The following is a 26,882-nucleotide window of genomic DNA, read 5'->3' on the forward strand; positions in this document are numbered from 1 at the left end:
GGTTGCCCCCACAGTCTACAGCTCCTGCACCTCCTCCTCCTATTCATCCTCCATCTCTGAAATCAACACATCAGTCAGAAGCTGGAAGCACTGCAGCACTGCCTCAGCCAAGCGGCAACAGGCTGTGCTGAAGATAATCTGCATAGGTGACAAACCGCACAATGCAGAAGAGTTGTGGACAGCGCTGAAAGAGCAGTCAGATGTTTGGATGACACCGCTGAACCTACAGCCAGGCATGGTCATGTGTGACAATGGCCGAAACCTGGTGGCGGCTCTGAGGCAAGGTGAGCTCACACACGTACCTTGCTTGGCCCATGTGCTTAATCTCTTGGTTCAACGTTTTCTGAAAAGCTACCCGGAGCTGCCGGATCTGCTAGTGAAAGTACGCTGTCTGTCTGACCATTTTAGAAAGTCAGCTACAGCTTCAGCCGCCCTTGCCGTGCTTCAGCAACGTTTTCAGATTCCAGCTCACTGACTATTGTGTGATGTCCCCCATCCCCACGCGCTGGAACTCTACGCTGCATATCTTGGAAAGGAGCAGAAGAGGGCCGTTGTTGACTACCAACATTAACAAGGCCGTCGAATTTCAGGTCAGACTCCACACATAAGACCTCAGGAGTGGACATGGATGTCAGACATATATAACATCCTCCAAAACTTTGAGGACTGCACTAAGATGGTGAGTGGCGATGATGCCATAATTAGCATCACTATCCCGCTTCTCAGCATTCTGAAAAACTCTCTGCTCACAATCAAAGAGGATGCATTGCAGGCGGAGCACGAGGACATGGAGCAAGGAAACATACAGGGGGATTACACTCAGCCCAGCCTCATGTCTTCTCAACGTGGATTGGTAGGCAATCAGGAGGAGGAGGAAGAACAGGAGCTACTTTCATGTGCTATAGATGGTACTACAAACACATCTGTATTAGCTTCTGTTCAGTGGGGATGACCTGAGGACAGGGAGGAGGAGGAGGAGGACAGCATCGTCAGTCGTCCTGTTGATGAGGACACGGAAGTCTTGCCTGTTAGCAGTCTGGCAGGCATGGCTGACTTTAAGTTGCACTGCATTTCACGTGACCCTCGGATTATCAAAATTTTGGGTGACACTCATTACTGGTTGGTGACACTTCTAGACCCACGCTACAAGGAGAACTTTCAATCTCTTCTGCCTGAGGCAGAGAGGTGTACTAAAATTTTGCAGTACCACAGGGCCCTTGTAGCGGAATTACTTAGAAAATTCCCATGTGAGAACGCTGGCAGCAGACTTCAAGAGTTTGTTGTACAACCAAGGACTCCAAGCAAGAGAGAGACAGAAGTACAATCCAGCTCAGGCAGGGGAACAATGGCCAAGTTCTGGGACAGTTTTCTCAGACACTCCCATCGTGGCGGCACAGAGGCAAGGGGTGCTGTCACAAGAAGTGCAATGTTTGGGAAGATGGTGAGGGAGTACCTTGCAGATCGTGCAAACATCCTCCGGGATTCCTATGTGCCTTTGAATTATTGGGTATCCAAGCTGGACACGTGACATGAACTGGCTGTCTACACCTTGGAGGTCCTGGCCTGCCCTGCTGCTAGCGTTCTGTCAGAGAGGGTTTTTAGTGCCGCTGGTGGAATTATAACAGAAAAGCGCATCCGCCTGTCAACTGAAAATGCTGACAGGCTGACTCTTATAAAAATGAACAAGGCCTGGATTGGGAAAGACTTCTGTACACCACCAAGTGAAAACAGCAAAACATAACCTCAAATACATTCTCTCTTTTGGGGAGGCGTATTCTTATGCACCTCTTCACAACCCAACATGGGTATACGCTTACAGATTTGGTCTGTTTGTTCTTATCCTCCTCCTTATCCTAATCCTCCTCCTCCAGAACCAATATATCACCAGCGTGAACGTGGTCTGTACGGTGCATTTTGGCCAAGGATGCTCTGATGGCACTCTTTTATTTTTTTTTTAAAAGGACAACACATTGGGGAACTGGGCATGACATTACATTGGGCCTACTTCTTAACTCGGTCTCCTGCAAACTGTCATGTACCTGCCAGTAGATCACCAGGGTGAACGTGCTCTGTACTGTTATAGGCCAGTGAATTTTGGGCAAAGGGGCTGTGCTGGCAATATTTTTTTAAGTCCAAAAAGGACAACACATTGGGAAATTGGGCATGACATTACATTGGGCCTACTTCTTAACTCAGTCGCCTGTTGTGGATTCTTTTTTTGGGCTCCCTCTGGTGGTTACAAGTGGTACTGGGTGACTTTGGTGGGTTGCGGTCTCTGGTTTCCACCTGTCCATCATAGGCTGGGTGTTTCCTATTTAACCTAGCTTTCCTGTCATTCCCTTGCCGGCTATCAATGTAGTCAGAGTGTCTCTGTTTGCCTCTGCTACCTGCTCCTATAATCTGCTGGACAAGCTAAGTTCTGATTTTCTTGTTTTTTGTGTTCTGCCTTATCATGTTTTTAGTCCAGCTTGCATACATATGAGTCTTTGCTGCTGGTTGCTCTAGTGGGCTGAAATTACTCCCCATGTACCATGAGTTGGCACATGGGTCCCAGTAATTTCAGGATGGTTTTTTGAAGAAAGGGTTTTTCGCTGACCGCCTAGATCTCTTTTGTATCCTTCTGCTATCTAGCTTTAGCGGGCCTCATTTTGCTAAAACTGTTTTCATACCTGCGCATGTGCCTTCCTCTTAATTCACCGTCATTATATGTGGGGGGCTGCTATCCCTTTGGGGTATTTCTCTAGGAGGCAAGAGAGGTCTGCTTTTCATCTTCTAGGGGAAGTTAGTTCTCCGGCTGGCGCGAGACATCTAGAGTCCCCGTAGGTACGTTCCCCGGCTGCTGATAGTGTTTGTGTTAAGTTCAGGATCGCGGTCAGCTCAGGTTCCATCACCCTAGAGCTTGTCCTATTTTTGTGCTTGCCCTTTTGGTGATTCCCTGCCATTGGAATCATGACAGTCGCCTGCAATCTGTCCTGTATCTGCCAATAGATCACCAGGGTGAACGTGCTCTGTACGGTGCATTTTGGCCAAGGGGCAGGGCCGGACTGGGACTAAAATTCAGCCCTGGCATTTGAAGTCACACAGGCCCACTTGTCGCCTGGTGACTGTATAATATCTTTGTACAATTGTAGGTTACAAGAAGTGAGGGGAGTGTAACACGACTATATAACATATAATTACAGCTGTATCCAGCATTACAGCTCAGTCCCCATAGAATGTAATGCAGCACAGCCCCCATAGAATGTAATGCAGCACAGCCCCATAGAATCCTGTAATGCAGCACTGCCCCATAGAATTTAATGCAGCCCAGCCCCATAGAATCATGTAATGCAGCACTGCCCCATAGAATCATGTAATGCAGCCCAGCCCCATAGAATCATGTAATGCAGCACTGCCCCATAGAATCATGTAATGCAGCCCAGCCCCATAAAATCATGTAATGCAGCACTGCCCCATAGAATGTAATGCAGCCAGCCCCCCCTACAATCCAGTTATCACCCATTGATATGTAATAATAAAAAAACAAAGTCTACTCACCTTTCCTCTTGCCCCGCGCTGCTGCTCCTGGCTCCGGTCTCAGCAGCTGCAGTCTGCCCGCCCGGTCACACAGCAGGTGCGCGATGATATGACGTCATCGCGCACCCACAGTGTCAGCGGCAGGCAGAGCGGGGAATGATGGGAGAGGGAGCGTCAGCAGACGCTCTCTCCTCCATCATTGCATTCAACTGTACCGGTGTCTATGACGCCGGTATAGTTGAATGCGGGGCCGGGAGTGTGCCGACAACGGGGGGAGTGTGCTGACAGCGGCACACTCGAGTGGCCCACTACTGCCACCGACCCTTCTGGCATTTGCCAGAACTGCCCGATGGCCAGTCCGGCCCTGCCAAGGGGGCTGTGATGGCACTCTTAGTTTTTTTAAAAAGATCCCACATTGTGGAATTGGGCATGACATTCCATTGGCTGACTTCTTAACTTGCTCTCCTGCAATCTAAAATGTTCCTGCCACTAGATCACCAGGGTAAACATGCTCAGTACTGTTATAGGCCGTTAATATTTGGGCTAGGGGCATGCGATGGCACTAGTGTACTTTTAAAAAAGGTACTGTCGGGGTCGTCACGACAATAACCCTCATTCACCAGTCATCCCAAATTAAAGTATGAGCAGAGCATTTGGTACCGGGTAAGAATGAGTCAGACAAATAGCTGGTTCAATCTCAGTTGATGCTCGTGCGTCTACCAGTATCGGCCACGATCACAGCAACTGCGTTTATTTCCGGATACACAGTACTATATTGTGTGTTAGGAGAAGGAATGCATTGGGCGGGGTTTAAGCAGTATATGTCTAGTATTCAGTCTTTCTGATTTGTCCTGATGTCTCCTGGCGAATCCTCCTTTCTTCACATTCCTCAAGTTTCAATTTAAGAAGAAATGATACTTCTTTCCTCAGAGACAAAAAGTAGGGCAAAGGTGAATACTGGCAGCCATTTTAAATACAATTACATCTACATTAGCTAGCAGATGGGAAAAACTTATTATTTCACAGTATAAGAATACAACAGTACAAAAAGTGTATGAAGATATATCTTTTCACCTTGACAGTACCCCCTTTGGGGAATTGTTTGGCAGATCATGCACTGCATTACAAGTCTCAGAGACCCACACCACTACATTGGCCCTAATTCTTAACTGTCTCCTGCAATGTCTCTTCCTTATCTCCGACAACATGACCTGGGTGAACATGCTTTGTATTGTTATAGGCCCGTGAAGTTTGGGCATGGGTGGCTGTGATGGCAATAGTATATTTTTAAAAAAGGTACCCCCCATTGGTGAAACCACATCCTTGATAGCAAACACTTCACATTTGTGTACCTTAAAGAGCTCACTGGAAAAGCTCCTTTTTGTGTTGCCTGGTTGCGCAAATTGGACACAATACACTTCATATAAATTTGATAATGCAATGATGTTAGTTTGGCTCAGTAGTTTATTACAAATATTTCTTTGTCCACTATATTAGTTTCTCTCCTTGAGAGCGATAACTTTGGCTGCCTCAAATGTACAAATGGCGAATATACAAATGGCGATTTGTAAACAAGATTGAAATACTGTACACCGAATGCATTCAGACAATCACATTGCTGCATGTCTTGTAAAACATTTACAAATGTGACAGACAATGCTCATAATGCACCATGTTGATAATTGTTTGTTTTCTCACTTCAGAAACAGTTTGAAGCCTCTATATGTTTGCTGTTTGTCGTTGTAAAACATTAAGGTTTACTGAAACTCTGCCTGTGGTGGTTTGATCTAAATCCTTGTGGTTTTTATTTTCTAGTGGTTTATGGCCACTCGTCTGATGACTCCATGATATCTCAGTTTAATACACCCGTGAAAGCTGGTCACTTGAAGGTCTGGGTGAAACTAGAGTTACTACATAGTGTAAATCACTATATAAGACCAGAGAAACATGACTAAGACAGATACCAAAACTGGGGTACCTGTACATGTACAGTGTGCTGATACCTGCATAATTGGGGACGCCCATGCAGTGTAGGTAATCTCAAAGGGGTTCTCTGTCTTGGTGTTGCTTCTCGGATATTCCAGACGGATTATATTTAAAAGCCTCTTGGTGATGATCTAAGTAGACTGTATGAAGTTAATCTTCATATATACACGTAATCAGTATATCTATGTAATCCTTATATGTAATCATTAACTTTTGTATGTTATTGGTAACATATACAAAAATGTACGCACTCACACTATTCAATCTTAATATTCCTTGATTTTTGTAGTTTGCAATGAAATTGCTTTGTATTGCTAGGATTAGACTTTTTTAAAGCCGTATCTGAACCTTAGTGTTAAAAACATGGCAAACACAATTGCCAAATTTCCTGTAAATAATTCTGCAAAGAGGGAACCATCATACCATAAAAAATACGAGTGGATTTTCATGGGCACATCCAGTATGTGTGTTCCAAGGCCTAATGGGGTGCATATGACTATGCAGCAGGGCTGGCCTTGCCGCCAATGTGTAAAACAAAGGAGTACGGAGTACAAAATGCATATTGTGAAGTGGATTTTCATGGGCCCATCCACTATGTGGGTTCAAAGGCTTATTGGGGTGCATATGAATTGGTAGCAGGGCAGGCCTTGAATTCAATGCAACACTTTTTCAGGAGTCCCCCCTGGACATCTTATGACAGGGGTACTGTGGTGCGTCGTAATTCTTGGCAGCCCATCCACTCACAGCATAGGCTACAACAGCTTAGGAGACCCACTGTTTCATATTGGCCCTGTAAGAAGATTAATGCCGCCTGATGCCAGTAAAAATAGGCTCTGTGACTTTGAGTCCCTCCTTTATAAATGAAACAAGATGGGTCTGCTTATGTGTCACACACCACATGGCCAGTTAAATGTTACAATGACATTTCCCAGTGAATGCATTTGTAGTGGTTGAAAGCAATGTTAAAGTTGAAAAACGCTTCAAAAACGCTGCGTCTGAACTAAGCCTAAGGCTGCCGTCACACTAGCAGTATTTGGTCAGTATTTTACATCAGTATTTGTAGCCAAAACCAGGAGTGGAACAAATAGAGGAAAAGTATCATAGAAACACGTCACCACTTCTGCATTTATCACCCACTCCTGGTTTTGGCTACAAATACTGATGTAAAATACTGACCAAATACTACTAGTGTGACGGCAGCCTAAGAGGGAGAGGAAATTTTCGGCCTGGGGTTAAATATTTGGCCTTACAGGCCAGCAAAACCCATTTTGGTTTCATTTTAATGTGTTTTTTGTGGCACCAGGAAAAATGGCATGAATCTCGGAAAAAAATTATTAAGGCTGTGAACTAGGAGTGAGGAATTTTTTCAGGGGCGATCCCCATGATGTTCCTGTGTCTTTTGAGCAGTGTTTCCATCATTTTTAGACCTTAAAAGGACCCCCGGGGGAGATCGTAGTAAAAGTACTTGGGTCTCCCATAGACTTATATTGGGTTCGCTGTTCTGGCTGAGTACCCGAGTATTCCAATTTGCTCGACCCCATCACTATTCAGAAATTAATATTTTGTGTACTAACCATAATTTTTAATCACAGCTTTCATGCATCTTGGCATGCTTTCCAGCAGTGTTTCACACTGCTTCTGGCGCAAAAATGTAAGCAGTTCTTTGTTTGATGGCTTGTGACTATCCATCATCCTCTTGATTACATTCCAGAGGTTTCCAGTGGGGTTCAGGTCTGGAGAATGGGCTGCCCATGGCAGGGTTTTGATGTGGTGGTTTCTTAATTTTGGCCAGAGCTGTATATATTACCCCAGTTGCCACTGCACACATGCAATCAGGAAGAGCTGAGTCGATGCTCAAGAATTAGCGCTTCTTAGTGTATGTTTCCACGGTCAGGAAACGCTGCTTGTTTGACACTGCGCAGAGCTGCAGCGTCAAACAAGCAGCGTCCAGATGTTCCAGCATAGTGGAGGGGATTTTATGAAATCCCGTCTCCACTATGCGTGGAAACCCGCACGCGGCGGCCCTGCGACTCCGGACATGCTGCGCGTCTTTTCAGATCGCAGCATGTCCGTACACCTTGCAGGGACGCAGCGTCCCCGCAAGGCATATCACAGGGCCCTATGGGAGCGAGCGATCATCCCGGATGTGAAGAGTTAACACATCCGGCATGATCGCGTCACAGAAAGGGGGCGGGGCTTCGCCGCTGCGGCGATACCGCCGGCCATCCTGACAGTGGAAATATACCCTAATAGATGCTCCATTTCTCGTGCGGCTGAGGACTAGTCTCATTAGTGTTGGTAGGGGCCAATATCCATGGACCTTCACAGCTTTTTAATATCAGCCCTTAGCTGTTTGTTTTGCCGTAGCTGGTTATTAAAAATAGAGGGGGCCCCAATTAATTTTTTGGATGAGTCCACCCATTTTTTAATAACCAGCAAAGAAAAAGCAGACAGCTGTTCACTGATTAATAAGCTGAAAAGTTAAATCTTTATTGGGCCCTTCCCAGCATAATGAGACCAGCTCACAGTTAATGTGGTCTCGTACTTTCGCGTGGTAAAATGGGGGTAGTAAGCGGTAAAGGTGAAAAATAGAACAAAAAGGGGGTAAGCAGGACAATAGCCCTGAAAACAAATGTGGATAGTAAGATCACTTAAAATAACAGAGAATAAAAAGTAATAATAATCTTGAAAAAAGAGGCATAGGTCCAAATGTAGGAGGAGGTGTAGTAGGTGGATGAGCTTGAGGCGAATGTGGCGATGAAGGTGGAAGAGGCAGGGGATGAGGTATCCAACAGTTTTTTGGAAGATTTTTTTTTTTTTAGGGACAGCATTTAAAAGAACATAGTATAAAATAAAAAAGAACAATGTAGATACAGTAGTCGGATGTCCTAGTGGAGGAGGAGATGTAGGTGGACATTGGAGTGTAGGTGGAAGAGGCAGGCCATTATTTTGGTGGATTTTATTTCTCTTCCTTTTTGGTAAGGCCCCAAAATAAAACAAATGGCAAATAAAATATAACAATGTCTGGGTGCAGATGGTACCTTTGTCTGGTTTGCCAAAGGCAAAGACAAGTCCTGTGGACTCCACTCCTGGTTTCTTTTAATGAAGGCGAGAGTGGCCACGTTGGCTTTGGACAGGTGGATGCGCCTATGTGTGATATCCCCTGCTCTGATAAACAAATGTTCCAACATTACACTTGCCACGGGGCATGCCGGCACTTCCAAGCCTAGGCCATGTGTCCAGTTTGGAAACCAAGAAGTTAAATGGGCAGACCCAACTTAGTACATGCAGACGTGTGGACATAGACATGTACTCTTCCACCATGTTGTTATAACACTGGCACCTGGTTGTATAGACCGTATCAGATGGTGGTGCTGGATGCTGTGTCATGCTGATGAATTTTTTTCACATTTTAGCCATATTAACCCTCCCTTCTGAGGTGGTGCCACAGCTGCGTTGGCGACTTCCTCCTCCTCTGCGTTGTGTTTCTTCTGTCAGGTGGGAATGCCGTCAGTAGTGCCTCTACCAGCATGTGCTTGTATTCACACATTTTGCCATCCCGCTCCAGTGACGGAACAAATAATGGTACTTTGTCTTTGCAGCAGGGATCCAGCAGGGTGGCCACCCAGTAATCAGTAAGGAAGATCTGGGCAACTCTGCGGTCGTTGCGCAGGCACAGCAGACTGTATTGGCTCATTCCGCCCTCTCTCTGTTGGAGTCCCTCAAGGCTCTGGCCTGGGGCCCCTACTTTTTTCCATCTATACCCTTGGCCTAGGATAACTCATAAAGTCCCATGGCTTCCAGTATCACCTGTATGCTGATGACACTCAGATCTACCTCTCTGGCCCAGATGTCACCTCTCTGCTGTCCAGAATCCCGAAGTGTCTAGCAGCCATATCCTCCTTCTTCACCTCTCGCTTCCTAAAACTCAATGTAGACAATACCGAACTCATCTTTCCTCCATCTCGCGTATCCCCCCTACCTGATCTATCTATTATGGTAAGCGGCATCACGCTCTCTCCCACACCTGAAATACGCTGCCTCGCGGTAACTCTCGACTCTGCCCTGTCCATCAAACCGCACGTCCAAACTCTTGCCACCTCCTGTCGGCTCCAACTCAAACATATTGCCATAATCCGTCCCTTCCTCTGCCCTTAATCTACTAAAATGCTTGTGCATGCCCTCATCATCTCTCGCCTCGACTACTGCAACATCCTCCTCTGTGGCCTCCCCGCTAACTCTCTTGCACCACTCCAGTCTGTCCTCAACTCTGCTGCCCGGCTAATCCACCTCTCTCCTCGCTACTCCTGTTTCTCCCCTCTGCAAATCCCTCCACTGGCTCCCAATTCCACAACGAATCCAGTTCAAACTACTAACACTGATCTACAAAGCCATCCACAACCTGTCCCCTCCCTATATCTCTGAACTAATCTCCCACTATCTTCCCTCACGTAATCTCCGATCCTCCCAAGACCTCCTACTCTCCTCCACACTTATTCCTCACACAACCGCCTCCAAGATTTCTCCCCAATATCCTTCATCCTCTCGAATTCCACGCCTCAACACGTCCGATTATCCGCCACCCTTGGATCCCTCAGATGGAACCTGAAAACTCATCTCTTCAGGAAAGCCTACAGCCTGCAATAACCATTCTGCCGCCTCACCACCACCAGAGCTACTGCACCCCCGACCTTTTGTCTCTTCCCCATTATCCCATAGAACGTAAATCTGCAAGGAAATGAAATTTCAACTCATAGCTGTCAAACAAGTTTATTACAAGATGAATAGTTAGAAATAAAAAAGAGAAATATATAAGTATGCATACATACAAATCAATAATAAAGAGTTTAAGAAATCAAAACAATGAATTAAACATTAAAGACAGATTAATAACAAAAGAAAAACACATTTTTTACCAAAGTCCACTGTGCTTTAGCTGCAAAAATTGTATTGTGGTGCTTAAAGGCAACCTGTCACCCCCAAAATCGAGGGCGAGCTAAGCCCACCAGCATCAGGGGCTTATCTACAGCATTCTGTAATGCATTCTGTAATGCTGTAGATAAGCCCCCAATGTATCCTAAAAAATGAGAAAGAGGTTATATTATACTCACCCAGGGACAGTCCCAGTCCTGTCCGATGGGCATCGCAGTCCGGAGCCTCCTATCTTCATCAGATGACGTCCTCTTCGTGTCTCAATTCAGTAGACAGCAGGATGCCATACAGAAATAAAAACGATCACAATTGTGGGTATCCCCAACGTTTCGGCATCAAATAGCCTTTCTCAAGGGGTATCAGTTTATTTGTGATGCGACCAACAAGGTGAAAGGCTCCCGCTTAATCTTTTCAACGTCCGGAACAAGGCTCCAAGTAAGGACAAAATGCTGCGGTCAGGTTTTGTCCTTGTCATTTTGTCCTTACTTGGAGCCTTGTTCCGGACGCTGAAAAGATTAAGCGGGAGCCTTTCACCTTGTTGATCGCATCACAAATAAACCGATACCCCTTGAGAAAGGCTATTTGATGCCGAAACGTTGGGGATACCCACAATTGTGATCGTTTTTCTTTTCTGTATGGCATCCCGCTGTCTACTGAATTGAGATAATAAATATACATTTACTGCTGAAGATTTATGGTGTGCCGGAGTTATCTATAATACAGGTCCTTCTCAAAAAATTAGCATATAGTGTTAAATTTCATTATTTACCATAATGTAATGATTACAATTAAACTTTCATATATTATAGATTCATTATCCACCAACTGAAATTTGTCAGGTCTTTTATTGTTTTAATACTGATGATTTTGGCCTACAACTCCTGATAACCCAAAAAACCTGTCTCAATAAATTAGCATATTTCACCCGTCCAATCAAATAAAAGTGTTTTTTAATAACAAACAAAAAAACCATCAAATAATAATGTTCAGTTATGCACTCAATACTTGGTCGGGAATCCTTTGGCAGAAATGACTGCTTCAATGCGGCGTGGCATGGAGGCAATCAGCCTGTGACACTGCTGAGATGTTATGGAGGCCCAGGATGCTTCAATAGCGGCCTTAAGCTCATCCAGAGTGTTGGGTCTTGCGTCTCTCAACTTTCTCTTCACAATATCCCACAGATTCTCTATGGGGTTCAGGTCAGGAGAGTTGGCAGGCCAATTGAGCACAGTAATACCATGGTCAGTAAACCATTTACCAGTGGTTTTGGCACTGTGAGCAGGTGCCAGGTCGTGCTGAAAAATGAAATCTTCATCTCCATAAAGCATTTCAGCCGATGGAAGCATGAAGTGCTCCAAAATCTCCTGATAGCTAGCTGCATTGACCCTGCCCTTGATGAAACACAGTGGACCAACACCAGTAGCTGACATGGCACCCCACACCATCACTGACTGTGGGTACTTGACACTGGACTTCAGGCATTTTGGCATTTCCTTCTCCCCAGTCTTCCTCCAGACTCTGGCACCTTGATTTCCGAATGACATGCAAAATTTGCTTTCATCAGAAAAAAGTACTTGGGACCACTTAGCAACAGTCCAGTGCTGCTTCTCTGGTTCAAAAGTGGCTTTACCTGGGGAATGCGGCACCTGTAGCCCATTTCCTGCACACGCCTGTGCACGGTGGCTCTGGATGTTTCCACACCAGACTCAGTCCACTGCTTCCTCAGGTTCCCCAAGGTCTGGAATCGGTCCTTCTCCACAATCTTCCTCAGGGTCCGGTCACCTCTTCTCGTTGTACAGCGTTTTCTGCCACATTGTTTCCTTCCAACAGACTTACCATTGAGGTGCCTTGATACAGCACTCTGGGAACAGCCTATTTGTTGAGAAATTTCTTTCTGGGTCTTACCCTCTTGCTTGAGGGTGTCAATGATGGCCTTCTTGACATCTGTCAGGTCGCTAGTCTTACCCATGATGGGGGTTTTGAGTAATGAACCAGGCAGGGAGTTTTTAAAAGCCTCAGGTATCTTTTGCATGTGTTTAGAGTTAATTAGTTGATTCAGAAGATTAGGGTAATAGATCATTTAGAGAACCTTTTCTTGATATGCTAATTTATTGAGACAGGTTTTTTGGGTTATCAGGAGTTGTATGCCAAAATCATCAGTATTAAAACAATAAAAGACCTGACAAATTTCAGTTGGTGGATAATGAATCTATAATATATGAAAGTTTAATTGTAATCATTACATTATGGTAAATAATGAAATTTAACACTATATGCTAATTTTTTGAGAAGGACCTGTATATTGGACTCTTTTTCTCCAGAGCACCCCTGCCTAAGTATAGTGAGCACCCTTGACTTTTGTTTTGGTCCTCTTCGTGTCTTCACGCTGCGGCTCCAGCACAAAGTACTGCAGTGTGCAGGCCCCTCTGACCTTTCCCGGCGCCTGCGCACCACAGCGTGAAGACAAGAAGAGGAAGTCATCCTATTAAGATGGGAGGCCCAGGACCGGACCGCGACTTGGATCGGACCGCCAGCGTGAGTATAATATAACCTCTTTTTCTCATCTTTTAAGATACATTGGAGGCTTAACTACAGCATTACAGAATGCTGTAGGATAAGCCCCTGACGCTGGTGGGCTTAGCTTACCATCGATTTTGGGGGTGACAGGTTCCCTTTAACAGACGGAGCCGGGGCGGGGGAGACGGAGCCGGGGCGGGGGAGACGGAGCCGGGGCGGGGGAGACGGAGCCGGGGCGGGGGAGACGGAGCCGGGGCGGGGGAGACGGAGCCGGGGCGGGGGAGACGGAGCCGGGGCGGGGGAGACGGAGCCGGGGCGGGGGAGACGGAGCCGGGGCGGGGGAGACGGAGCCGGGGCGGGGGAGACGGAGCCGGGGCGGGGGAGACGGAGCCGGGGCGGGGGAGACGGAGCCGGGGCGGGGGAGACGGAGCCGGGGCGGGGGAGACGGAGCCGGGGCGGGGGAGACGGAGCCGGGGCGGGGGAGACGGAGCCGGGGCGGGGGAGACGGAGCCGGGGCGGGGGAGACAAATTTAGTAATTATACTCATCTATCTGACATTATCAGACGCCCACAGTGTCATCCCTTTGGGTCCTCACATGGATTGTGGGGGCACCGCCATTCCACTTGGTGAAAAGAAGTCCAGTGATGAAATGACATCTGCAGGGAGGTCACTGCTCTGGGGGGCACAGGATGGGGAAAAGTCACAATACCTAGAATAAAACAGAAAAAAAATCATGCAGAAAACTGGATACAAGTAGTGGCTGACACCAGTGGCCACCGGGCTAATACTGACCAGCACAGAGTGCGAGGGGAGAATAAAGTCAGGGATCTGGAGACATTGTTGTAAAGCTGCTTCGCTCCCAGAGGTCATAGCTCAGTCATCAACCTGACAGCATGTGTCCCCAATAATATTAATGAGAACACATTTTATGTATATAAAAAAAAAAAAAAACAGGACCGACCCCTCACCACCAGGCAGAGATTCTCATGCTAAGTAATATCAATCCCTCAGATCTCCATCATCATTCATCCCCTCCCCTGTTCGCCCCCACACACGTAGCACTATACTTTCCTGCACCCCCCCACCGCAAGTGACATCACACACACTGACCTGCACACCACACAGACCCATGCGAGTAACATCAGCCCCATTCTCCCCAGGCAGCCCCATGCAAGCAACACCACCCCATTCTCCCCAGGCAGCCCCATGCAAGCACCCCCCCCATTCTCCCCAGGCAGCCCCATGCAAGCAACACCACCCCATTCTCCCCAGGCAGCCCCATGCAAGCATCACCACCCCATTCTCCCCAGGCAGCCCCATGCAAGCATCACCACCCCATTCTCCCCAGGCAGCCCCATGCAAGCAACACCACCCCATTCTCCCCAGGCAGCCCCATGCAAGCAACATCACCCCATTCTCCCCAGGCAGCCCCATGCAAGCATCATCACCCCATTCTCCCCAGGCAGCCCCATGCAAGCATCATCACCCCATTCTCCCCAGGCAGCCCCATGCAAGCATCACCACCCCATTCTCCCCAGGCAGCCCCATGCAAGCATCACCACCCCATTCTCCCCAGGCAGCCCCATGCAAGCAACATCACCCCATTCTCCCCAGGCAGCCCCATGCAAGCATCACCCCATTCTCCCCAGGCAGCCCCATGCAAGCAACACTACCCCATTCTCCCCAGGCAGCCCCATGCAAGCAACACTACCCCATTCTCCCCAAGCAGCCCCATGCAAGCAACACTACCCCATTCTCCCCAGGCAGCCCCATGCAAGCATCACCACCCCATTCTCCCCAGGCAGCCCCATGCAAGCAACATCCCATTCTCCCCAGGCAGCCCCATGCAAGCAACATCACCCCATTCTCCCCAAGCAGCCCCATGCAAGCAACATCACCCCATTCTCCCCAGGCAGCCCCATGCAAGCAACATCACCCCATTCTCCCCAGGCAGCCCCATGCAAGCAGCAACACCCCATTCTCCCCAGGCAGCCCCATGCAAGCAACATCACCCCATTCTCCCCAGGCAGCCCCATGCAAGCAACATCCCCCCATTCTCCCCAGGCAGCCCCATGCAAGCAACATCCCATTCTCCCCAGGCAGCCCCACGCAAGCATCACCACCCCATTCTCCCCAGCAGCCCCATGCAAGCAACACCCCATTCTCCCCAGCAGCCCCATGCAAGCAACACCACCCCATTCTCCCCAGGCAGACTCCCACTTACCTGATCTATGACTTTGGAGAATGACCCCCATAATACCCCAAATCTTGCACAAAAATCCTCGAAATCCAGCCATGACATCCACAGCCTCCTCCTGTCTGCTCTGCTCTATGGAGGAAGAGGCAAATCCTGCACAAAACACTCCAAAACCAAATCCTGCACGAAATCCCGCCATGACATCCACAGCTTCCTCGTGTGTGCTCTGTCTGTTCTATGGAGGAAGAGGCGCCGCCCCTTCCGGTCACATGGGCAGAGGTCCTTTAGCCGACTTGGATTTAGCCTCACGAGGAAGCTGTGGATGTCATGGCGGGATTTCGTGCAGGATTTGGTTTTGGAGTGTTTTGTGCAGGATTTGCCTCTTCCTCCATAGAGCAGAGCAGACAGGAGGAGGCTGTGGATGTCATGGCTGGATTTCGAGGATTTTTGTGCAAGATTTGGGGTATTATGGGGGTCATTCTCCAAAGTCATAGATCAGGTAAGTGGGAGTCTGCCTGGGGAGAATGGGGTGGTGTTGCTTGCATGGGGCTGCTGGGGAGAATGGGGTGTTGCTTGCATGGGGCTGCTGGGGAGAATGGGGTGGTGATGCTTGCGTGGGGCTGCCTGGGGAGAATGGGATGTTGCTTGCATGGGGCTGCCTGGGGAGAATGGGGGGATGTTGCTTGCATGGGGCTGCCTGGGGAGAATGGGGTGATGTTGCTTGCATGGGGCTGCCTGGGGAGAATGGGGTGTTGCTGCTTGCATGGGGCTGCCTGGGGAGAATGGGGTGATGTTGCTTGCATGGGGCTGCCTGGGGAGAATGGGGTGATGTTGCTTGCATGGGGCTGCTTGGGGAGAATGGGGTGATGTTGCTTGCATGGGGCTGCCTGGGGAGAATGGGATGTTGCTTGCATGGGGCTGCCTGGGGAGAATGGGGTGGTGATGCTTGCATGGGGCTGCCTGGGGAGAATGGGGTAGTGTTGCTTGCATGGGGCTGCTTGGGGAGAATGGGGTAGTGTTGCTTGCATGGGGCTGCCTGGGGAGAATGGGGTAGTGTTGCTTGCATGGGGCTGCCTGGGGAGAATGGGGTGATGCTTGCATGGGGCTGCCTGGGGAGAATGGGGTGATGTTGCTTGCATGGGGCTGCCTGGGGAGAATGGGGTGGTGATGCTTGCATGGGGCTGCCTGGGGAGAATGGGGTGGTGATGCTTGCATGGGGCTGCCTGGGGAGAATGGGGTGATGATGCTTGCATGGGGCTGCCTGGGGAGAATGGGGTGATGATGCTTGCATGGGGCTGCCTGGGGAGAATGGGGTGATGTTGCTTGCATGGGGCTGCCTGGGGAGAATGGGGTGGTGTTGCTTGCATGGGGCTGCCTGGGGAGAATGGGGTGGTGATGCTTGCATGGGGCTGCCTGGGGAGAATGGGGTGGTGATGCTTGCATGGGGCTGCCTGGGGAGAATGGGGTGGTGATGCTTGCATGGGGCTGCCTGGGGAGAATGGGGTGGTGTTGCTTGCATGGGGCTGCCTGGGGAGAATGGGGTGGTGTTGCTTGCATGGGGCTGCCTGGGGAGAATGGGGGGGGTGCTTGCATGGGGCTGCCTGGGGAGAATGGGGTGGTGTTGCTTGCATGGGGCTGCCTGGGGAGAATGGGGCTGATGTTACTCGCATGGGTCTGTGTGGTGTGCAGGTCAGTGTGTGTGATGTCACTTGCGGTGGGGGGGTGCAGGAAAGTATAGTGCTACGTGTGTGGGGGCGAACAGGGGAGGGGATGAATGATGATGGAGATCTGAGGGATTGATATTACTTAGCATGAGAATCTCTGCCTGGTGGTGAGGGGTCGGTCCTGTTTTTTTTTTTTTTTATATACATAAAATGTGTTCTCATTAATATTATTGGGGACACATGCTGTCAGGTTGATGACTGAGCTATGACCTCTGGGAGCGAAGCAGCTTTACAACAATGTCTCCAGATCCCTGACTTTATTCTCCCCTCGCACTCTGTGCTGGTCAGTATTAGCCCGGTGGCCACTGGTGTCAGCCACTACTTGTATCCAGTTTTCTGCATGATTTTTTTTCTGTTTTATTCTAGGTATTGTGACTTTTCCCCATCCTGTGCCCCCCAGAGCAGTGACCTCCCTGCAGATGTCATTTCATCACTGGACTTCTTTTCACCAAGTGGAATGGCGGTGCCCCCACAATCCATGTGAGGACCCAAAGGGATGACACTGTGGGCGTCTGATAATGTCAGATAGATGAGTATAATTACTAAATTTGTCTCCCCCGCCCCGGCTCCGTCTCCCCCGCCCCGGCTCCGTCTCCCCCGCCCCGGCTCCGTCTCCCCCGCCCCGGCTCCGTCTCCCCCGCCCCGGCTCCGTCTCCCCCGCCCCGGCTCCGTCTCCCCCGCCCCGGCTCCGTCTCCCCCGCCCCGGCTCCGTCTCCCCCGCCCCGGCTCCGTCTCCCCCGCCCCGGCTCCGTCTCCCCCGCCCCGGCTCCGTCTCCCCCGCCCCGGCTCCGTCTCCCCCGCCCCGGCTCCGTCTCCCCCGCCCCGGCTCCGTCTCCCCCGCCCCGGCTCCGTCTCCCCCGCCCCGGCTCCGTCTGTTAAAGGGAACCTGTCACCCCCAAAATCGATGGTAAGCTAAGCCCACCAGCGTCAGGGGCTTATCCTACAGCATTCTGTAATGCTGTAGTTAAGCCTCCAATGTATCTTAAAAGATGAGAAAAAGAGGTTATATTATACTCACGCTGGCGGTCCGATCCAAGTCGCGGTCCGGTCCTGGGCCTCCCATCTTAATAGGATGACTTCCTCTTCTTGTCTTCACGCTGTGGTGCGCAGGCGCCGGGAAAGGTCAGAGGGGCCTGCACACTGCAGTACTTTGTGCTGGAGCCGCAGCGTGAAGACACGAAGAGGACCAAAACAAAAGTCAAGGGTGCTCACTATACTTAGGCAGGGGTGCTCTGGAGAAAAAGAGTCCAATATACAGGTCCTTCTCAAAAAATTAGCATATAGTGTTAAATTTCATTATTTACCATAATGTAATGATTACAATTAAACTTTCATATATTATAGATTCATTATCCACCAACTGAAATTTGTCAGGTCTTTTATTGTTTTAATACTGATGATTTTGGCATACAACTCCTGATAACCCAAAAAACCTGTCTCAATAAATTAGCATATCAAGAAAAGGTTCTCTAAATGATCTATTACCCTAATCTTCTGAATCAACTAATTAACTCTAAACACATGCAAAAGATACCTGAGGCTTTTAAAAACTCCCTGCCTGGTTCATTACTCAAAACCCCCATCATGGGTAAGACTAGCGACCTGACAGATGTCAAGAAGGCCATCATTGACACCCTCAAGCAAGAGGGTAAGACCCAGAAAGAAATTTCTCAACAAATAGGCTGTTCCCAGAGTGCTGTATCAAGGCACCTCAATGGTAAGTCTGTTGGAAGGAAACAATGTGGCAGAAAACGCTGTACAACGAGAAGAGGTGACCGGACCCTGAGGAAGATTGTGGAGAAGGACCGATTCCAGACCTTGGGGAACCTGAGGAAGCAGTGGACTGAGTCTGGTGTGGAAACATCCAGAGCCACCGTGCACAGGCGTGTGCAGGAAATGGGCTACAGGTGCCGCATTCCCCAGGTAAAGCCACTTTTGAACCAGAGAAGCAGCACTGGACTGTTGCTAAGTGGTCCCAAGTACTTTTTTCTGATGAAAGCAAATTTTGCATGTCATTCGGAAATCAAGGTGCCAGAGTCTGGAGGAAGACTGGGGAGAAGGAAATGCCAAAATGCCTGAAGTCCAGTGTCAAGTACCCACAGTCAGTGATGGTGTGGGGTGCCATGTCAGCTACTGGTGTTGGTCCACTGTGTTTCATCAAGGGCAGGGTCAATGCAGCTAGCTATCAGGAGATTTTGGAGCACTTCATGCTTCCATCGGCTGAAATGCTTTATGGAGATGAAGATTTCATTTTTCAGCACGACCTGGCACCTGCTCACAGTGCCAAAACCACTGGTAAATGGTTTACTGACCATGGTATTACTGTGCTCAATTGGCCTGCCAACTCTCCTGACCTGAACCCCATAGAGAATCTGTGGGATATTGTGAAGAGAAAGTTGAGAGACGCAAGACCCAACACTCTGGATGAGCTTAAGGCCGCTATTGAAGCATCCTGGGCCTCCATAACATCTCAGCAGTGTCACAGGCTGATTGCCTCCATGCCACGCCGCATTGAAGCAGTCATTTCTGCCAAAGGATTCCCGACCAAGTATTGAGTGCATAACTGAACATTATTATTTGATGGTTTTTTTGTTTGTTATTAAAAAACACTTTTATTTGATTGGACGGGTGAAATATGCTAATTTATTGAGACAGGTTTTTTGGGTTATCAGGAGTTGTAGGCCAAAATCATCAGTATTAAAACAATAAAAGACCTGACAAATTTCAGTTGGTGGATAATGAATCTATAATATATGAAAGTTTAATTGTAATCATTACATTATGGTAAATAATGAAATTTAACACTATATGCTAATTTTTTGAGAAGGACCTGTATTATAGATAACTCCGGCACACCATAAATCTTCAGCAGTAAATGTATATTTATTATCTCAATTCAGTAGACAGCGGGATGCCATACAGAAAAGAAAAACGATCACAATTGTGGGTATCCCCAACGTTTCGGCATCAAATAGCCTTTCTCAAGGGGTATCGGTTTATTTGTGATGCGATCAACAAGGTGAAAGGCTCCCGCTTAATCTTTTCAGCGTCCGGAACAAGGCTCCAAGTAAGGACAAAATGACAAGGACAAAACCTGACCGCAGCATTTTGTCCTTACTTGGAGCCTTGTTCCGGACGTTGAAAAGATTAAGCGGGAGCCTTTCACCTTGTTGGTCGCATCACAAATAAACTGATACCCCTTGAGAAAGGCTATTTGATGCCGAAACGTTGGGGATACCCACAATTGTGATCGTTTTTATTTCTGTATGGCATCCTGCTGTCTACTGAATTGAGACACGAAGAGGACGTCATCTGATGAAGATAGGAGGCTCCGGACTGCGATGCCCATCGGACAGGACTGGGACTGTCCCTGGGTGAGTATAATATAACCTCTTTCTCATTTTTTAGGATACATTGGGGGCTTATCTACAGCATTACAGAATGCATTACAGAATGCTGTAGATAAGCCCCTGATGCTGGTGGGCTTAGCTCGCCCTCGATTTTGGGGGTGACAGGTTGCCTTTAAGCACCACAATACAATTTTTGCAGCTAAAGCACAGTGGACTTTGGTAAAAAATGTGTTTTTCTTTTGTTATTAATCTGTCTTTAATGTTTAATTCATTGTTTTGATTTCTTAAACTCTTTATTATTGATTTGTATGTATGCATACTTATATATTTCTCTTTTTTATTTCTAACTATTCATCTTGTAATAAACTTGTTTGACAGCTATGAGTTGAAATTTCATTTCCTTGCAGATTTACGTTCTATGGGATAATGGGGAAGAGACAAAAGGTCGGGGGTGCAGTAGCTCTGGTGGTGGTGAGGCGGCAGAATGGTTATTGCAGGCTGTAGGCTTTCCTGAAGAGATGAGTTTTCAGGTTCCATCTGAGGGATCCAAGGGTGGCGGATAATCGGACGTGTTGAGGCGTGGAATTCGAGAGGATGAAGGATATTGGGGAGAAATCTTGGAGGCGGTTGTGTGAGGAATAAGTGTGGAGGAGAGTAGGAGGTCTTGGGAGGATCGGAGATTACGTGAGGGAAGATAGTGGGAGATTAGTTCAGAGATATAGGGAGGGGACAGGTTGTGGATGGCTTTGTAGATCAGTGTTAGTAGTTTGAACTGGATTCGTTGTGGAATTGGGAGCCAGTGGAGGGATTTGCAGAGGGGAGAAACAGGAGTAGCGAGGAGAGAGGTGGATTAGCCGGGCAGCAGAGTTGAGGACAGACTGGAGTGGTGCAAGAGAGTTAGCGGGGAGGCCACAGAGGAGGATGTTGCAGTAGTCGAGGCGAGAGATGATGAGGGCATGCACAAGCATTTTAGTAGATTAAGGGCAGAGGAAGGGACGGATTATGGCAATATGTTTGAGTTGGAGCCGACAGGAGGTGGCAAGAGTTTGGACGTGCGGTTTGATGGACAGGGCAGAGTCGAGAGTTACCGCGAGGCAGCGTATTTCAGGTGTGGGAGAGAGCGTGATGCCGCTTACCATAATAGATAGATCAGGTAGGGGGGATACGCGAGATGGAGGAAAGATGAGTTCGGTATTGTCTACATTGAGTTTTAGGAAGCGAGAGGTGAAGAAGGAGGATATGGCTGCTAGACACTTCGGGATTCTGGACAGCAGAGAGGTGACATCTGGGCCAGAGAGGTAGATCTGAGTGTCATCAGCATACAGGTGATACTGGAAGCCATGGGACTTTATGAGTTATCCTAGGCCAAGGGTATAGATGGAAAAAAGTAGGGGCCCCAGGCCAGAGCCTTGAGGGACTCCAACAGAGAGAGGGCGGAATGAGCCAATACAGTCTGCTGTGCCTGCGCAACGACCGCAGAGTTGCCCAGATCTTCCTTACTGATTACTGGGTGGCCACCCTGCTGGATCCCTGCTGCAAAGACAAAGTACCATTATTTGTTCCGTCACTGGAGCGGGATGGCAAAATGTGTGAATACAAGCACATGCTGGTAGAGGCACTACTGACGGCATTCCCACCTGACAGAAGAAACACAACGCAGAGGAGGAGGAAGTCGCCAACGCAGCTGTGGCACCACCTCAGAAGGGAGGGTTAATATGGCTAAAATGTGAAAAAAATTCATCAGCATGACACAGCATCCAGCACCACCATCTGATACGGTCTATACAACCAGGTGCCAGTGTTATAACAACATGGTGGAAGAGTACATGTCTATGTCCACACGTCTGCATGTACTAAGTTGGGTCTACCCATTTAACTTCTTGGTTTCCAAACTGGACACATGGCCTAGGCTTGGAAGTGCCGGCATGCCCCGTGGCAAGTGTAATGTTGGAACATTTGTTTATCAGAGCAGGGGATATCACACATAGGCGCATCCACCTGTCCAAAGCCAACGTGGCCACTCTCGCCTTCATTAAAAGAAACCAGGAGTGGAGTCCACAGGACTTGTCTTTGCCTTTGGCAAACCAGACAAAGGTACCATCTGCACCCAGACATTGTTATATTTTATTTGCCATTTGTTTTATTTTGGGGCCTTACCAAAAAGGAAGAGAAATAAAATCCACCAAAATAATGGCCTGCCTCTTCCACCTACACTCCAATGTCCACCTACATCTCCTCCTCCACTAGGACATCCGACTACTGTATCTACATTGTTCTTTTTTATTTTATACTATGTTCTTTTAAATGCTGTCCCTAAAAAAAAAAAAAATCTTCCAAAAAACTGTTGGATACCTCATCCCCTGCCTCTTCCACCTTCATCGCCACATTCGCCTCAAGCTCATCCACCTACTACACCTCCTCCTACATTTGGACCTATGCCTCTTTTTTCAAGATTATTATTACTTTTTATTCTCTGTTATTTTAAGTGATCTTACTATCCACATTTGTTTTCAGGGCTATTGTCCTGCTTACCCCCTTTTTGTTCTATTTTTCACCTTTACCGCTTACTACCCCCATTTTACCACGCGAAAGTACGAGACCACATTAACTGTGAGCTGGTCTCATTATGCTGGGAAGGGCCCAATAAAGATTTAACTTTTCAGCTTATTAATCAGTGAACAGCTGTCTGCTTTTTCTTTGCTGGTTATTAAAAAATGGGTGGACTCATCCAAAAAATTAATTGGGGCCCCCTCTATTTTTAATAACCAGCTACGGCAAAACAAACAGCTAAGGGCTGATATTAAAAAGCTGTGAAGGTCCATGGATATTGGCCCCTACCAACACTAATGAGACTAGTCCTCAGCCGCACGAGAAATGGAGCATCTATTAGGGTATATTTCCACTGTCAGGATGGCCGGCGGTATCGCCGCAGCGGCGAAGCCCCGCCCCCTTTCTGTGACGCGATCATGCCGGATGTGTTAACTCTTCACATCCGGGATGATCGCTCGCTCCCATAGGGCCCTGTGATATGCCTTGCGGGGACGCTGCGTCCCTGCAAGGTGTACGGACATGCTGCGATCTGAAAAGACGCGCAGCATGTCCGGAGTCGCAGGGCCGCCGCGTGCGGGTTTCCACGCATAGTGGAGACGGGATTTCATAAAATCCCCTCCACTATGCTGGAACATCTGGACGCTGCTTGTTTGACGCTGCAGCTCTGCGCAGTGTCAAACAAGCAGCGTTTCCTGACCGTGGAAACATACACTAAGAAGCGCTAATTCTTGAGCATCGACTCAGCTCTTCCTGATTGCATGTGTGCAGTGGCAACTGGGGTAATATATACAGCTCTGGCCAAAATTAAGAAACCACCACATCAAAACCCTGCCATGGGCAGCCCATTCTCCAGACCTGAACCCCACTGGAAACCTCTGGAATGTAATCAAGAGGATGATGGATAGTCACAAGCCATCAAACAAAGAACTGCTTACATTTTTGCGCCAGAAGCAGTGTGAAACACTGCTGGAAAGCATGCCAAGATGCATGAAAGCTGTGATTAAAAATTATGGTTAGTACACAAAATATTAATTTCTGAATAGTGATGGGGTCGAGCAAATTGGAATACTCGGGTACTCAGCCAGAACAGCGAACCCAATATAAGTCTATGGGAGACCCAAGTACTTTTACTACGATCTCCCCCGGGGGTCCTTTTAAGGTCTAAAAATGATGGAAACACTGCTCAAAAGACACAGGAACATCATGGGGATCGCCCCTGAAAAAATTCCTCACTCCTAGTTCACAGCCTTAATAATTTTTTTCCGAGATTCATGCCATTTTTCCTGGTGCCACAAAAAACACATTAAAATGAAACCAAAATGGGTTTTGCTGGCCTGTAAGGCCAAATATTTAACCCCAGGCCGAAAATTTCCTCTCCCTCTTAGGCTGCCGTCACACTAGTAGTATTTGGTCAGTATTTTACATCAGTATTTGTAGCCAAAACCAGGAGTGGGTGATAAATGCAGAAGTGGTGACGTGTTTCTATGATACTTTTCCTCTATTTGTTCCACTCCTGGTTTTGGCTACAAATACTGATGTAAAATACTGACCAAATACTGCTAGTGTGACGGCAGCCTTAGGCTTAGTTCAGACGCAGCGTTTTTGAAGCGTTTTTCAACTTTAACATTGCTTTCAACCACTACAAATGCATTCACTGGGAAATGTCATTGTAACATTTAACTGGCCATGTGGTGTGTGACACATAAGCAGACCCATCTTGTTTCATTTATAAAGGAGGGACTCAAAGTCACAGAGCCTATTTTTACTGGCATCAGGCGGCATTAATCTTCTTACAGGGCCAATATGAAACAGTGGGTCTCCTAAGCTGTTGTAGCCTATGCTGTGAGTGGATGGGCTGCCAAGAATTACGACGCACCACAGTACCCCTGTCATAAGATGTCCAGGGGGGACTCCTGAAAAAGTGTTGCATTGAATTCAAGGCCTGCCCTGCTACCAATTCATATGCACCCCAATAAGCCTTTGAACCCACATAGTGGATGGGCCCATGAAAATCCACTTCACAATATGCATTTTGTACTCCGTACTCCTTTGTTTTACACATTGGCGGCAAGGCCAGCCCTGCTGCATAGTCATATGCACCCCATTAGGCCTTGGAACACACATACTGGATGTGCCCATGAAAATCCACTCGTATTTTTTATGGTATGATGGTTCCCTCTTTGCAGAATTATTTACAGGAAATTTGGCAATTGTGTTTGCCATGTTTTTAACACTAAGGTTCAGATACGGCTTTAAAAAAGTCTAATCCTAGCAATACAAAGCAATTTCATTGCAAACTACAAAAATCAAGGAATATTAAGATTGAATAGTGTGAGTGCGTACATTTTTGTATATGTTACCAATAACATACAAAAGTTAATGATTACATATAAGGATTACATAGATATACTGATTACGTGTATATATGAAGATTAACTTCATACAGTCTACTTAGATCATCACCAAGAGGCTTTTAAATATAATCCGTCTGGAATATCCGAGAAGCAACACCAAGACAGAGAACCCCTTTGAGATTACCTACACTGCATGGGCGTCCCCAATTATGCAGGTATCAGCACACTGTACATGTACAGGTACCCCAGTTTTGGTATCTGTCTTAGTCATGTTTCTCTGGTCTTATATAGTGATTTACACTATGTAGTAACTCTAGTTTCACCCAGACCTTCAAGTGACCAGCTTTCACGGGTGTATTAAACTGAGATATCATGGAGTCATCAGACGAGTGGCCATAAACCACTAGAAAATAAAAACCACAAGGATTTAGATCAAACCACCACAGGCAGAGTTTCAGTAAACCTTAATGTTTTACAACGACAAACAGCAAACATATAGAGGCTTCAAACTGTTTCTGAAGTGAGAAAACAAACAATTATCAACATGGTGCATTATGAGCATTGTCTGTCACATTTGTAAATGTTTTACAAGACATGCAGCAATGTGATTGTCTGAATGCATTCGGTGTACAGTATTTCAATCTTGTTTACAAATCGCCATTTGTATATTCGCCATTTGTACATTTGAGGCAGCCAAAGTTATCGCTCTCAAGGAGAGAAACTAATATAGTGGACAAAGAAATATTTGTAATAAACTACTGAGCCAAACTAACATCATTGCATTATCAAATTTATATGAAGTGTATTGTGTCCAATTTGCGCAACCAGGCAACACAAAAAGGAGCTTTTCCAGTGAGCTCTTTAAGGTACACAAATGTGAAGTGTTTGCTATCAAGGATGTGGTTTCACCAATGGGGGGTACCTTTTTTAAAAATATACTATTGCCATCACAGCCACCCATGCCCAAACTTCACGGGCCTATAACAATACAAAGCATGTTCACCCAGGTCATGTTGTCGGAGATAAGGAAGAGACATTGCAGGAGACAGTTAAGAATTAGGGCCAATGTAGTGGTGTGGGTCTCTGAGACTTGTAATGCAGTGCATGATCTGCCAAACAATTCCCCAAAGGGGGTACTGTCAAGGTGAAAAGATATATCTTCATACACTTTTTGTACTGTTGTATTCTTATACTGTGAAATAATAAGTTTTTCCCATCTGCTAGCTAATGTAGATGTAATTGTATTTAAAATGGCTGCCAGTATTCACCTTTGCCCTACTTTTTGTCTCTGAGGAAAGAAGTATCATTTCTTCTTAAATTGAAACTTGAGGAATGTGAAGAAAGGAGGATTCGCCAGGAGACATCAGGACAAATCAGAAAGACTGAATACTAGACATATACTGCTTAAACCCCGCCCAATGCATTCCTTCTCCTAACACACAATATAGTACTGTGTATCCGGAAATAAACGCAGTTGCTGTGATCGTGGCCGATACTGGTAGACGCACGAGCATCAACTGAGATTGAACCAGCTATTTGTCTGACTCATTCTTACCCGGTACCAAATGCTCTGCTCATACTTTAATTTGGGATGACTGGTGAATGAGGGTTATTGTCGTGACGACCCCGACAGTACCTTTTTTAAAAGTACACTAGTGCCATCGCATGCCCCTAGCCCAAATATTAACGGCCTATAACAGTACTGAGCATGTTTACCCTGGTGATCTAGTGGCAGGAACATTTTAGATTGCAGGA

General features: G+C 47.3%; 2 long non-coding RNA genes across 4 annotated transcripts; one reads left to right on the plus strand and one right to left on the minus strand.

Annotated features, from left to right (window-relative positions):
* Positions 1–4,201: 4,201 nt before the first annotated feature.
* LOC143809292 (uncharacterized) lies at positions 4,202–15,418 on the minus strand. Of its 2 annotated transcripts, XR_013222196.1 has the most exons (3): positions 15,177–15,418; positions 13,548–13,837; positions 4,202–4,436 (listed from the first exon to the last, which is right to left on the minus strand). It is a non-coding gene; the product is annotated as an uncharacterized LOC143809292 (long non-coding RNA). The 2 variants fall into 2 exon arrangements; XR_013222195.1 differs by lacking the exon at positions 15,177–15,418 and having other exon boundaries at positions 13,548–14,150.
* A 43-nt stretch (positions 15,419–15,461) lies between these two features.
* Positions 15,462–26,660, plus strand: LOC143809293 (uncharacterized). Of its 2 annotated transcripts, XR_013222198.1 has the most exons (3): positions 15,462–15,648; positions 17,064–17,353; positions 26,426–26,660. It is a non-coding gene; the product is annotated as an uncharacterized LOC143809293 (long non-coding RNA). The 2 variants fall into 2 exon arrangements; XR_013222197.1 differs by lacking the exon at positions 15,462–15,648 and having other exon boundaries at positions 16,750–17,353.
* Positions 26,661–26,882: the final 222 nt, after the last annotated feature.

The sequence above is a fragment of the Ranitomeya variabilis genome, chromosome 2 (genome assembly GCF_051348905.1).
Source record: "Ranitomeya variabilis isolate aRanVar5 chromosome 2, aRanVar5.hap1, whole genome shotgun sequence".
NCBI lineage: Eukaryota > Metazoa > Chordata > Amphibia > Anura > Dendrobatidae > Ranitomeya > Ranitomeya variabilis.